The sequence below is a fragment of the Cavia porcellus genome, unplaced genomic scaffold (genome assembly GCF_034190915.1).
Source record: "Cavia porcellus strain 051 isolate PalLab524CR breed Dunkin Hartley unplaced genomic scaffold, mCavPor4.1 scaffold_19, whole genome shotgun sequence".
NCBI lineage: Eukaryota > Metazoa > Chordata > Mammalia > Rodentia > Caviidae > Cavia > Cavia porcellus.
The window spans coordinates 65,998,400-66,013,559 of NW_026947502.1; the positions used below are offsets into that span (position 1 = coordinate 65,998,400).

Here is a 15,160-nt window from a genome sequence, read left to right on the forward strand (position 1 = left end):
TGTGGATCAAGCTATAATCAACCATTAAGATTACAAGTATAGCTGCTTAGCTAATATTGATCCAGTATTTAGCAAGGGTATATGAAGGACATCATTAACTTGGTTTGATAATCTGTATGGTCTTAGCCTTGTCTTTCGTTTTAGTCTTAGTAGTTTAGTCTTGATGGAGGAGGAGGGCCATTCCCTACAGAGATAATGTTCTATTCTACAGGAAAAGGTATAGTATAACAGTATAACTTTAAGCTTCTTTTTATCCCTTTGCAAAATGTATAATTATGGCCACTTGGATTTTAGTCTCGCGGTCTTGCCTTCTTCAGTTGCTCCTCTAGCAACAGTTTTAATGTGTTCTCATCTTGTATACTGACTCCCTCAAGAGCCTATTCCGATTGCGTATTAATTTGTATTTAACTTAGCTGTACTATCCCATTTACTCTTAATAACCTTTATCCTTACCTAAAGACTTTACTCCCATTCTGCTGAGACCAGGTCTCTCATAAGATCCTTTGGTTTCCTGTATTAAGTCAACAGTTGCCTGTATTTTTGTTAACTTCTCTTCTGTCTCAGAGATAATCTCTCTTTCATATGGGGTCATTTTCTTTTCTCTGTCACAGATTTCAAACATTAGGCCCTCTAATGTTTTACGAATTTTGATGTAATGATTACTCACTTTCTATAATTTCCCTCTTCTCTGCCTAAATATAGTCCCTCTCTGACTAAAATAAACAGATGTTTTCAACATCACCATCTCTTCCTTTTTGTTACTGTTACTGAGTAACCTGCTTCTAGAAGTGGCTCACGAACTAAGCATTACAGGGTTCTGGGGTTGCTTGCTTTTTCCTCTGGAGTTAGATTCTAAGTTCTTCTCATCTTAAATAAAGATTTAAACAAAAATAGCAAAAAACAAAGTGACAAAGTTTATTTGAGAGAGTAAAATGAAGAGTGAGGGAAAAACTGGCTCGTCTAGCCATCCTATTTAAAGCCTGTTTGAGTTCCCGAAGTCCATGTGCAGGGCTTTGGGAACTTCTGGGCATGTGTCTGGGATATTGTAATTTACAGGTTGTGCCTATTCCTCTACCAGCTTTGCAGTGCCTTTTTCTCCCTTCTCATGACTTGACCTGTCAATAAGTTTTGAACACCTGATTAATAGAGAAGCTAAGGGTCTTGCCTTTATACTTAACTTGAAGTTAGGGTATAATTCCTGTGGTAGTAACTGGAGCAAGCAAATGTTGGGGTTACCTATGATTATAGGTTGGTATGCCACAGTGTAAGGTTGATAGTTTTTGTTTGTTTGTTTGTTTGTTTTTAGACATGGTCTAACTATGCCGTTCAAACTGGCCTAGTACTCACAATGTAGCCCAGACTGGCCTCGAACTCACAGCCTCCTCCTTTCTCAGATTCCTAAGTGCTGGGATGATATGCATTTGCCAACCACACCTGGCCTAAAAGATTAATAGATTTTAACCTTTTAGTAAACATTGCAGATATATGCCTTTCCATTTCTAGATGATATGCTTTTGGAAGTACTGAGTAAATGAGGCAAGAAATGACTGTTGGAAGATTGAGAGCAGTATACCATGAGAAAAAAATTTTCCAGTATCTTTGTTATAGAAATAAGTTAGTGAAGAATGGCAAGTTTTTTTCACTGGAAGCAAAATTCAAAGCTTAATATTTTGGAAGATCAGTAATAGAAGTGATTTAGCAATGGAGTAAAATCATTAGATATAAAGAAGTCTCGGATCCATTCCTAGAATGTAGTAGGAGATAGAGTTGAGGAAAGTATCAAATGAGGTTTCTTAGCAAGTGTAAGGTGAATGAAAATAATATTGGGAAGAAACAAAGCATCATATATGGTACTCCTGTGGAGAAGCAGGCCTTGTTATAACAGCGGTGGGTAAGTTTAGTTTTGTTTCCTCAAAGCACCAATATATGACTTGACTTGCCAGATCTTTTCCATTCAATTTAAATGGCAGCTTATAACAAAGTATGGTATATGTGTTTTGTTGTTGTTGTTTGTTTTTGGGTAATGGGGATCATGTATTTTGAAATTTCCCTTCATTATTAGGACTTTAAAAGTGTATAAAAGTGTTTTAAATTATACTGCAATGAAAGAGATTGTGCTTTATTTCTCTGTGTGTGTGTGCTTGCGTGCATGCATGTGTGTGTGTATGTGTGTATGTGTGTGTATCACAGTACCAGACTTCATTTTGAACTTCTCATATCCAAGACTGAAGATTATATTTCTGGCAAATTAATAATGTGATGAGTAAAGCTGTTGTTAATAAGATCAAGTGCTTAATAAGATGTGGAATAATTTAAAAATATAAGATCAAGTGCTTAATAAGATGTGGAATAATTTAAAAATATAAGAAAATGTTTCAGCAATATAGAAAACCTTTTAAATAACTATTACAATTTCTAGAAATAAGATGTTAAAATTTGTTCTGAGAACTGGGCACAGTGACACACACCTGGTTTTTTAAATTATCCTGACCTCGCCAAACCAAGAGAAAGAACCTAATATGTATTGTTCATCACCAACAATCTTGATTATAAAATTTGAGCATCTGTAACAAATAAAGATAAAGGGCAGCTATAAATGAGTTTGGTAAGATAGGGATCTGTGCATTTGGTAGCCTGGCAGTTGTTTTTGTATGTCTTTAGGTTGGATAGACATCCCTAAAGAGAAGGAACATTTTTCTTGGAAGATCCCACAGTGGTTTAATCTGTTCTTTAATGCTTAGGGTTTTTAAAAAATATTTCATTTTAAAATTTTTGTATGGTTGGTAGTTCCATTTGATTGTTTATGAAAACACAGTCTTTTGAATCAACCACAAAATTGTAAGTAATTACCTTAGTTACTTTCTTGTCAATGGGACACAGTAATTAACACCCACGATTTATGGTTTATTTTGGTTCAGTTTGTAGAGATTTCAGTCTGTAGTTGGGTTGACTCTGTGGCAGAGGAACACTGCAGAAGAAAAGTTGCTTATGGCGCTTCAGCCCGGAAGCAGAAAGAAAAAAAGGGAGGGGTGGGGAAGGGTGATCCCTCCCAGGCCACGCCCCATTTAATTTGCTTCTCTTAACCAGACCCCACCTGTGATCCCATGAGGCTTTGGAAGGCACATCTACATCTAAATTCTAGCAGTAGTTACACAGATTATAGGCTAGTAACAATTTATGCATTCCCAGTTATGGCTCAATCTTGTATACTTTTTGCAAAACCATGTTTATTAACAATTCTACCACAGATTTTGGGGGGGTTATTAGACATATAATAAAGGACTTTTAGTGCAGGTAAAGGCTTTTTGTCACAGTGAAGTATTCTGTAGGAGATCCATATAAATTAATATAAAAATTTCCTACACTGGTATTTCAAAAAAAAAACAAAATATTATACAGCTATAAAGAAATAGGGTTGGTGAGGTCAGATGCTTTTTAAAACTATAAAGCAAAGTTTATAATCAGCTCTCCCTTGGAACTTCCTCCCTAGTCTTGCCTAACTCTTGAGTCTGCTCCTGTTTTTCCTATCACGATATCCAGTCCTCTTATATTGTTTACCTTATAAAATTTATGCAATGGACTGCTCCTAACATTTTTACTTCATCAGAGGTAATAGTTTAATCTGCATTTTAAACTGTTACAGGACAATAATGGTAATGGTTGAACATGGTAATTATTGGAGTTCTTTCATACTTTCTGCCCTTAGATTTTTATCATGATGCTCAGCTTCCCACCAGGTGAGATGGGAGCATTAATTATAACTGTTTTCCTCAAATCTTTGTAATTTCTTGTAACCTGAATTAGAATTAAATAACTGTAAATAACCCTTACCTTCTCTACCCTTAAAACCCAACCCTATTCCATATTTTAACCATTTACTAGCAGAAATAACTTCAAAATGGAAGAAACCACTTTCTTTGAGGGGAAAATGTCATGCTTCCTAATTGTCTTTTCACATAAAATATATCAGATGGCTAGACTACTCTCCATGTAGCAAGTAAAACTCTGAACTTTACAGGTAAAGCATTCCTCAAATTCCTGTCTTTTTTCTTAAAATTCTTTTTCTTCTATTACTGTACAGTCTATGTGCACCAGTGTCCTTACCAGTACAGGGTTGAAATAAAGAATATCTGTTATCCTCTTTCTTACAAGGGGACAGGAGAGGGATCATGTCCTCCTTGCTTATCTTCTGTTTCTTTTTTATGATGGAAGTATAGGGTTACTTGTGGTCCCCTTGAACTATAAATGAATTAGTTAAAAGGCTGTTGCAGGCAAGTACATTAATATCCTAAACTAATACCCATTTCAATAAAACTGATTTTAAAAAGAAAAAAGAAAACCAGTTAAGCCATGTGTAGTGGCGCATATCTATAATCCCAGCACTTGGGAGGCTGAGGCAGGAGGATCGCTGTGAGTTCAAGGCCAGCCTGAACTGCACTGCGAAACTGTCTCAAAGAGACAATAAAAGAGAGGGCTAGTAATACTTAGACCCACTTCTTGAGTTTGGTTTGAGGATAAATGTATTGAAAACACTTTGAAATGTGTATATACAGGCATATTTACAAAGCATGAAACTCACAATTCAAATTTGTGTTTTCTTATTTTAACTGTAAAAGCTAAGAGATTTTTAGATGTATAGTTTATTCAGAAATGAAAGGTTTCTTTAAATTGAAAGATCTCTGTGGGTTTAAAAATTAGGTAGTTTGGGGCTGGGGATTTAGCTCAGCGGCATAAGCGCCTGCCTTGCAAACAGGCAGTCGTGAGTTCGATTCCTGGTACCGATAAAAAAGAAAAAAGATAAAAAAAAAAAAATTAGGTAGTCTTTCACCAGGTGATTTTCTGATGAGGTCCATTTACTTTGTAAATACCTTAAAAATCAGAAAAGTAATGCAATATACAAAAAATATAGTATACTGAAGAGAAAGTTAGAGGCCAGATGTCCATGAATTTGGCTGAAGACTAAATTTGGCTGCATATTTACTGGATGATACTACCCAAAGCTTGTCAGACATTAGATGCTACTGAAATGGTACTAGAACTGTGATAGTGCAGGTGGAGACATACTGGAGACTTTGGAGTATCTCCCCAGGGTATAGAAATTCTTCCTAGAACTTTAGTTGCCTAACTCTGAAATGACCAAGAACTAGAAAGGTAGGTTTTAAGAATAGGGACCATGACCCGTCTTTTTCAAGTTAACAAAATTGTGCCTAAAACGTTTGGAGGTCAAATCCTATCAAGGCAGAGAGGCCTGGAAAATACCTTGAGCTTTCAACAGATGAGCCTAACAAAAGGTAAATGTTAGCTTACAAGGTCCATTTCACTGAATTAGCTGATAAAATAAAAACCATTGCTTTTCAGAAGAAAAAAATACCCAGAGCCATAGCATACCCCTTATGTTGAATTTTTAAAATTCTCAGCTATATTAGCAATAACAGGTGATCACAGTGAAGAAAAGACCAAGCAGTAGAGATTATCTCAGAGAAGTTCCAAATATTTAATAGAAAAGGCTTTAAAGTCACTCTTATAAATACTATATAGTGGTACAAAAGCTAGTTCAAAATTGTTTACAGACCTGAAGGTAAAGAAAAATCTAGGCCAGGTGTGGTGGCACACATCTGTAATCCCAGTATTTGGGAGGTTGAGCCAGGTGGCTCGGGAGGATCCTTGTGAGTTTGAGACCAGCCTAGGCAACAAAGTGAGCTCAAGACCAGCCTGAACTGCATGATGAGACTTTGTCTCAAAAAAAAAAATAATAATAATAAAGGAAAGCTATAATCTTCTGGAATATAACGGGAGACTTTTGGGAAAAGAAAAATTTTTTACCTCATAATATATAAAAACCATAAAAGAAAGAAATTGATAATTGGATTTATCGAACTTAAAAGATGTTTTTAGAAGATATTAAGAAAATGCAAATGTCCCCAAAGCAAATATTACTATTCTATATTACAAGCATGTTCTAATTTAAAGAAAAAATGAATAAAAATTTAATAATATCAGTTTGGGGAGTTTAATAGTTTCACTTCCTGACCCACTCCTGCCATGGAGAAAGAAAGAAAATGAAAGTATTTTGTATGGAACTTTACAAATAATGGTTGTTTCTCTGTAGATATGTTTCTGTGAGATTTACCAGATTTTCATTAGTACTATAGCCATTTATTTGCAGGCTTTTATTATCTTCCTCCGAATGTTTGACATTTACATTTATTATTCTTTTGAATCCCTAGAAATAAACATAAAGCCTAAAACATAATTAAATGCAATAAATTTTAAAATTATATTGAATTATTTATCTTCAAAGTGAAAGCAAGTAAGTATTCTAAGACAATATTTAGGCAAATTATTGGTTCAAAAATATACTGCTCATCTTTTCTGCAAATTAGATCTTCAAAACATTAAATAGTGTTTAGAGTAAGTCACCAGACCAGGGAGTTCATTTTTTATCTCTTGTTTAAGATTGTTGGAAATTAAATAAAAGATGTCTCTTTGGTTGCGAACAGTGACTATAGATAGTGTTTGATATGCATGTGAGTTTTGCACATAAGGTATACTTAAAAGAAACAATGGTACTTTCCCTTTAGCATGTGAAAACATGTATAGCTGGGTTCATTCTTTCTTTCTTCTTTGCATTTTCTTTAACAGAATGATATTGTATCCTGTTGATATCTAATTTTATATGGATTAAGCAGTTATTTCTTAATGTTTTTATGAACATGTGTTTTTATGCTTAAAACTAGCATTGCTTTTTAGAACAAGATGATTTTGAGCAATTTTTTTTCAGTACTGGGAGTTAGGTTCACAGTCTTCACATTGAGCTACATCCCAGCTCTTATTTGTTTATTTGTTGGTTTTGTTTTGTTTCTGAAGACTGGCCTTGCTAAATTGCCCAGACTGTGCTCAAATTTAACAATCCTGTCTCAGCCTCCCAGACTGCTAGGATTATAAGTGTGTACCACCATACTCTACCATAGAAAACTCTCTTGATCTTGAAATAAAAACTTTCACAGGAGGCAATATACCATCTGCAGAAAAGTTGCAAAGGATACATTTGTGTCTTCAGGTTTCTGGCATTAAGATTTAGAGATAGTGAAAGGAGAGTAATTTACCTTTTTTTCAGAAAGTATCATTGATTCAGATATAGTTATGGGTAATTTTTTTGAAAATAATGAAGATCACTATTCATTGTTACTATTTGGGTAAGAGGCAGATGTTAGAAATGTTCATTTCAGGTCATAATTTTCTGTCCTACAACATGAAATATAATGAAGTTTCATATTATTGCATTTATTTTCTTTTTTCCATATATTAGAGTGAACATATTCAACTACATCACTATACTGAAAATCGTTGTAGTCAGGGTTTGCAAGAAGAACAATTACATACAAGACACGCAATTTGTTGTATTGTTTACATTGATCATGTAAGGAGTCAAGTGCAAAGAAAGTGCAGAAAATCTGTCCACAATACTAAAGACCTAGAAAATCCAGCTGAGGGCCTCAATCCCATGGCAATAACCTACATGAGTTCAGCTGAAAACCCAGAGCCCACATCGATGACCCATGCAAGTGTGTCCTATGGATCTGTGCTGGGAAGGCCCAAAGATCAGCTGTGGAAGCTAGAAAGTCTGAGCCAGTAGGGTGAACAATCTTTTTCAGCAGGTTGAGGGTTCTGCAGTGAAGCCAAGAAGTGACATTCAGTGTAAGGACCAGGGCTTCTCCAAAAAGTACCACAGCCATCCTCAGCAACAGTGAGATCCCGAGCTCCTCCAGGGTTGAGAACGTCAAGTACATACAGGAAGCCAGCATGACAGACTTTTCCTGGGGATTATACAGCAAACATCTCCCCCTTTGGGACCTGGAAGCGATGCTCAAAGTAAGGACCAAAGCTCCTCCAAAGTGAGCCATGCCATTCTCAACAACAAAGTCCCAAGCTCCTCCAAGGATAATAGCCAAGTTTATATCACAGAAGCCACTATGATGAGCTTCTCCAGGAAAACCAACAGGTCCAAACAACACTTAGAAGAACCACAACACTAGTCTTCCTCTCCAGGTTTTTCTTTTCATGCGGGTAACAGTGTCTGGGTGGACCATCCATGCTCAGCACCACACTGATTCAATTCAGCTGGTGTTTAAGTTGATTACCAGTTACCAATCCACTACAAAAATGAGCTGAATAAAAGTACTGTGGTGTATAATACAGAACAGTTTCAGAAATGTTGTTATAAAAAGTAGCTCAAAGAAATAAGTTTCCAATATTCATTAGGAACATAATCTAGTCTTCTTGCAGGTATGTTTGGAAACTTTCAGAAACTATGTATTTTTCAGTCCGTTGTAGTTTTGTTCTCATATATTTCTGATTTGTTGACCTTTATACTTCCTACCTTCAGTCTCCAGAAACGTTTAACAGTTCAGAATTAAGTTTTCCTTTCTTTTCTTAAAACTGTCCTGCCTTAGATATTTTTCCATAACATTGACTTTCAAGCTTCCATGATTTTCTTATGGCTCACACCAAATCATACTGCCTATTTAGAGACCTGCCTACTTCTCCCCAGGCAATACTAGTCTCCTTCTCACTTAACCCTTTGTTTCATCGAGTGTATAAAACAATTTTTAGCTTGTTTCTGCACTCATTCCATGCTCGGAACTATGCTTGAGACTGTGGGTAATACCCGTGTTTCTTACCTGCACAGAACTCCCAGACGTAAGTACCAGTGTTTTCTAAAAATTAATGTACAGTAGAGCAATGTGTAAGGTTTTGTGGATGAATGTGAACAGAAAATATGAGTGGGATGTATCTTTTGATAAAACTTCCTATAAGGATTATGTTTTTTTTTATTTAAGAGGAAAAAGAGAAAAACACAAAACAAAACAAAGTGGTGTAAGGTTACACATAATACAGAGCTACAAAAAAAAACATAACAGTAAGAAATCACCTATTAATAGATTACATATTATCATCTTGGAAATAGTTGCTCACATCACAGTATCAAAGAATACAAAGTAAACATTCAAACAGAGAGACTGCAAACAGCTGTGTTCAATGATCCAAAAACATTAATATAGTCAGCTATTTAACACCCCTAAACACACTTGCTGTTATATCCATTAGAGCTCTTTTTTTTTTCCCTCCCTCTCTTTTTTACAACAAAATTTACACATTTTGGATTTTATTACTCCTTAGTTCTTATTACTTTTTTTTGGGGGGGGGGAATAAAGTCAAATATGGCAAAACAAAGCAGTCAGTCAAAACCAAGGATAAACATAGCACATGATGTAGAACAGAGTACAAGGTTATTAACAATGGTTATCAACGTTGTCTCTTGTTTCCTTAAAAAGAATTGTCTATCTCATTAGATATTATAAAGTTGGACAAAACAGTAAAGAACAAGACCAATAAAACTTAGGCATTGTAAACATTACAGGACTTCCAAAGGAGACAATAGTCAAACCAGAATGGGCATCTTAGTGAATCTTATTGCCTTCAAAGTAGTTGCCTATACCCTCAAACTTGATACTATCGCACAGAATGCAACAGAGTCTAATCAGTCAAAACAAGATCGTGGGAGTATTACAGGACTTCAAAACAAGTTAATAGGAAATCAAAAAGAGTTACTATCATATATCCCAATTTTTTTAATTTTTCCCCTTAATTAAAATAAACATAAGAAATAACTAAATAATTTTTTAAAAAATAGTAGTTACCATAGTGTCTGTCTTTTTCCTTGAAATATTTGGATAAAACTTCATATACTATAGCTTCAAATATTTCCATATCAAGAAGCCCAGAATAAAGCCTTTCTAATTAATAAGTGAAAATTTTATAAGGCTTCAAGGCCACATAATGGGGAATCATGATTACCACATAATTTTATATATTTGAATCATTACTTACATTAGGGAAACTATTCGGTATTCACACATGCGAGATTTATTTATTTCACTTATGAGTATGGTCTCAAGCTGTGCCCATTTATTAATAAATATCTCAATGTGATCCTTCTTTATAGCTGAATAATACTCCATTGTATAGAAATACCACAACTTTTTGTTTTAATAAACTTTTTTACGTATGGTTTCAAATTTTCATGTGTATTTGTATATATTTTAATAAAGTTATATGTGTTAGTTTGCATATGTAGGTTTTTAATATGTCTGAAGTACTGGGTATGAGGAAAGGTTCTCTGTTTAGATTTTCCCTGTGGAAAGCCTGTCTTAGCACTAATATAATACACCGAGGTTCCCTGTGTGATTGAGTCTGTTTCCAGCTCAGCAATTTCCCACTCACCTATTTGTTATTGCGATGCTAATTCATTGCCGATTAATTTTCTATTTTACGTTCTATGTATTGTAAAGCAAATCTGTCCTCAGTGTTTTTTGTCAGAACCATCTAAAACTTGGAGATCTTCCTATGATATTTCTTTTGAGGAAATTCTTTACATACTTTGATCAACAAAATTTGATACTTTATAACACTGTCTTGCCATCTCCTAAACCACTTTTAACTTTTCCTTTGTGACATTTACTAAAATCTTGTATATTTTCTCAGAAGTTCTTATCTATATTAAATTTATTCCTAGATACCTTGTCTGCTACTATCGTGAATACTTTTTCCATTATAGTTTCTTAATTTTTTTTACTACAATTATATAGAAAGGCTATTTTTAAAAACTTGATCTTGTGGGCACTGTAATGCCTTTATTAAAGTAGCACAAATTGCTATAAAATGTAACACTACCAGCTGTGGTGGAACACATTTGTAATCCCAGAACTCAGAAGTGAGCTGCGGCAGGAAGATTGCTGTGAGTTTGAGGTGTTCAGGTTTAACAGTAAGTTAAAGGCCAGCCTGAACTATACGGTAAAACCTTGCCTAAAAAAACCTAACAGGGCATTTTCAGTAGCATACTACTGTTGGATTTTTTCACTTGGCTGACAGTCCAGTATTCTTGATTCTGACTATTGAGAGCTCTTTTTTTAAAAAATGAAATTTTCATTCTTACACTTCATGACTCTTTTATGACAGTTTAAGTGAAAAAGCAATGGTGAAAGATGTGGTTACTGTTGGTCTATATTTCTGAATTTTTTAAAGTTTCTGTCAGAGTTACTTCTGCTTAAAAGTTTTGCCTTTACACAAATTTCGTGTGTTTCTTATAGAGTAGTTTATTTTTTCAGTATACTTTAAAGAAACAAACCCTTTTCTGTTTCCAGCCTGCTCATGCTATCCAGCTCCTTCTGCTTTGGCTGAGAGTTCCATTCTGCCTCATGATAAACACCTTCATATCTCATTATATCTTAAACTGCATAAGCACAAGGAGACTTACAGAGGGAGCATACTGTACTATTTAAATGAGCCATGACAAGCACAGGAGTGGAACTTAGTGCTGGGAAGTAAACCAGGTGGTATTAAAGGGGCTTGTTCCATGTGGTAATTGCTCAGCCCGTTAATATTAAAGTAGAAACTCAGGAAGTAAGTATCCTGCAGCTACTAATTTCCTGCACAGATAGGACAGTCACACTATGCCTGTGTATTTCCATCTCTCCATGTAAAATTGTGTTGGCAGATATTTCTTTGTACTTCTAGGTCTGCCTTTTTATTTATTTTTACTTTATTGGCAGGCTTGCTACAATAAAAGTTCTCAGTACTTCAGTTTTAAGATACTTGGGGATGAATGGAACTATTAGTAAGTAGACTCTGCAATTCAACTTGCTAGGGGTGAACCCTTGTGTGATAAAATATTCTGATATGACACTGTCAGTGATTTCCAGATGTGAAAGAAACTATTGGCCATGACCGAGGTACATGTACAGTTGAGTCAATGCTATTATGAATGTTAATTACTTTTTTCATATTTATTCCATCTGTTAGAATATATACAAGTATTCTTAAGGCATAAAAACTGTCCTGGTTAACTCAGATACAAATAAAAGTACTATAGTTGTGAGGTTTCATTTGGGTATAATATAGACAAATGGCAGCAGTCAGGAGTGCCTGATGGTCTCCAGAGCAAAAGCAGCACTAGAGACCATTCACAGTAGGGTAGTGTTCATTAATGTTCCATCTTTTATCTGAAAGGTAGCTATTTTAACAAATCTCAGCTGTTGTCAGGTTCTGTGGAATACCTTAAAAAGAAAAAATATGCCAATTTTGGGTATTCCCCTCTAAAGATAGCTAATCAGATTATGTAATTTTGAACCAGTAAATAAAGGAATAATTGAGTTTAATAAATGTTGCATTAAGTAAATTCTTTGTTTTTTTGAGTCAGCATACAACTTACTTCTTTCCTTTCAACTCCCTTTCCCCTACTTTATGGTGCTGTGTAGAGTACTATAACAAGTCCACAGGCTCTATAATCATGTTAGGTAAAAAATTTGTCATTTTTCAATAGTTGAGATTATTGAAGTTGCACATTGAATAAGTGACTTCTCCATGATGTGGACTCTGAACTGTACTATTTTGAATGATTCTTTGTATATATATCTACTGCTTTTCTTCCTACCACTTTTTAAACTTAGGTACATTCCTGTTGATTTCCTGCTAGTAACTACATCTTCGTTTTCACTTCAGGCTAGTGCCAGACCATCTCTTTAGTTTGCAATCATTTAACTAAGTTGAAAATTCTTTTAGATTTTAAAATTTAGAATCAAGCATTTACTATTCATTTTTTAGGTAAGAAGATTCAGGTCCACCAAGGTCTTCTTCCTCCATTTCAGCTTTTTGTAGCTAACTATAGATTAATAAAGAATACTAAATAAAAATATTATGATATCATTATACTTTATAGAGGATATAGTGTGAATATTAGTAGCTTTGATTCATTGTAGATTCCAGCTGAATACTGACAACATGGTTCAGAATTCAGGAGATAAATGTCAAAGATGAGGTTTGTATATAGTCATTGTGCGTGTGTAAGACTTTATTTCATTACTTTAAAGTCAGCTGTATTGTTCTTTTATTTTATTTAAAGAGGAATAAAACAGAACAGGAAAAAAAAGGTTAGAAATAATACAGAATTTCAGAAAAATAATAAGAAATTACTAGTTGATAAGTTACATATTGTCATCTTAGAAATAGTTGTTCAAGTTACAAAATTAAAGCATACAAAGAGACACTCAAATAATGACACTGCAAACAGTTCTGCTCAGTGATCCAGCAAAAACTTAGTAATATTATTATCAATCCTACATACTTGTTTTTCATCTTAAAGAGGGTAAGATTAAACATAACAAAACAGTTCATAAGGAAACAATTTAAAGAAACATAGATTTGGAAGCAAGTCCACTGGAGATCTTCACTATCTTATTGTCTCTAGTTTTCTTCCAAATAGTTGTCCCCATCTTCACACACATTGAATATATACTGAACATTATAGAACTAATCAAATCATTACAGGATGATGAAGGCTTTAGGTCCTCAAGACCTGATTTTGGGGAAGTCAATAATGACTACCCTAAAGCAGTATTATTCTTACAGCAGGATTATGTCCTAGGCTTTGGTAGGGTTATATCCTGGGCTTTGACAAGAGTAGAGGTAGATTAGAATCAGTAGCTTGTTCTTACAGTTATTTTGTGCAGTTGAGATTCTCTTTCTTTAGCTGTTTTTTGTTTTGTTTTGGGTTTTGCCTGAGTAATCTTGATTAGTTCATAGAGCAGATTTCTTGAAAATACAGGAGTATTGCATAGATTAACCAAAAATAAAGACTTGGATGAAGAAGAAGAAAAATCCCTCATATTTAGTTGTGTGTTGAAAAACTGAAACAATTCATATTTCACATGAATAATCAAAAAGTACTTGAACTATATTCAAACTCAAATCATATAACTTTTATTAAGAAAGTCCATTTCTTTAGATTAAAGAAACATTTTCAAACACTATTGGTTCCAGCATAATGAGCAAACTCTTTATGACCTCTAGGCCAAAATAAATAACCTAACTATTCCTAACAGTACTTAAATTTATACAATTTAACTATTTATGTGCCAACAATTTTATGATCATTACAAACATACACATCAATAACAATAAATTAAAATAAAAACATTTTAATTTTACTCATAATCACATATACTTCCTGATAGAACATACTTACAGTGCAACATTTTAAGCCTGGGAGTTAACTTGGACACCACCATCTTCATTTCTTGTTCCACACTGATTTCTGTGTAGCATGGTGCTATGCTTTAATCATAGTGCTATGATCTAATTATGTATGTCTTTCTCCCTGAAAAATTGCAAAAGATGAAATCTTAATTCCTACAGTTATGATGTTAGGTGAGACTTTTAAGTGGGGGCTCCACCTTCATAACCTGGGATTAATAGTTTTATACAGAAGAACCCAGAGTCTTTATTTATCCCTTCCACCACGTGAGAAACATAGAAGGCACCACTGTGACCCAGAGAGTGGACTGTCATCCAATACCTAATCTGCCAGTTCTCTGATACTATTTTTTAAAATTAATTTTATTGATACATTTTAGATAGACATAATAATTATATTCATAAAAGGAATTTTGGGGTACCAAGGATCAAACTCATGACTTTGCGCTTTCCAGGCAGGCGCTTATACCGCTGAGCTAAATCTCCAGCATAAAATGGAATTTATACCTGTACGTGATGTATCTTGATTCTTGTTTTATCCCCAACCCCTTCCTCTTGCTTCAGCATCTCTTACCCTCCCTATTTACAAAAGCTTTTTCTTATTTACAAAAGCTTTGTTTTCATTTTTTCCTTCTGTTCCTTCTTTTCCTTTTCCCTTCTTTCTCTTATCTCCTCCATCACTTGTTTTCCTTCCCATTTGAATATTTTCTTCCTATTTCCAAATATTTTTATACCTTTTGACCCTTATATACTCTTTTGGTTTCTCACATAAGACAGAAAATGCAATATTTAAACATTTGTCTGATTTATTTCACTTAAAAGTGTGATGTCAAGGTTCATCATTTTATCTAGAAATGTCACAAGTTTATGCCTCTTTATGGCTGAGTGGTACTGCATTGTATATAAAAAAGCACACCTTCTTAATGCATTCATTGGCTGATGACCACTTGAGGTGTTTCCAAAATTTAGCTACTACAGATTGTGCTGCTATAAACATGAGTGTGCATATATTGCTGTGGTGTAATGCTTTTAAGTTTTTCAGGAAGACACCAATAAGGGGAATAGCTAG

General features: G+C 34.3%; 1 protein-coding gene across 11 annotated transcripts in view; it reads left to right on the top strand.

Moving 5' to 3' along the window:
- Window positions 1-15,160, top strand: part of Erc1 (ELKS/RAB6-interacting/CAST family member 1) — a 521,572-nt gene that overhangs the window by 338,489 nt on the left and 167,923 nt on the right. The window lies entirely within an intron of this gene.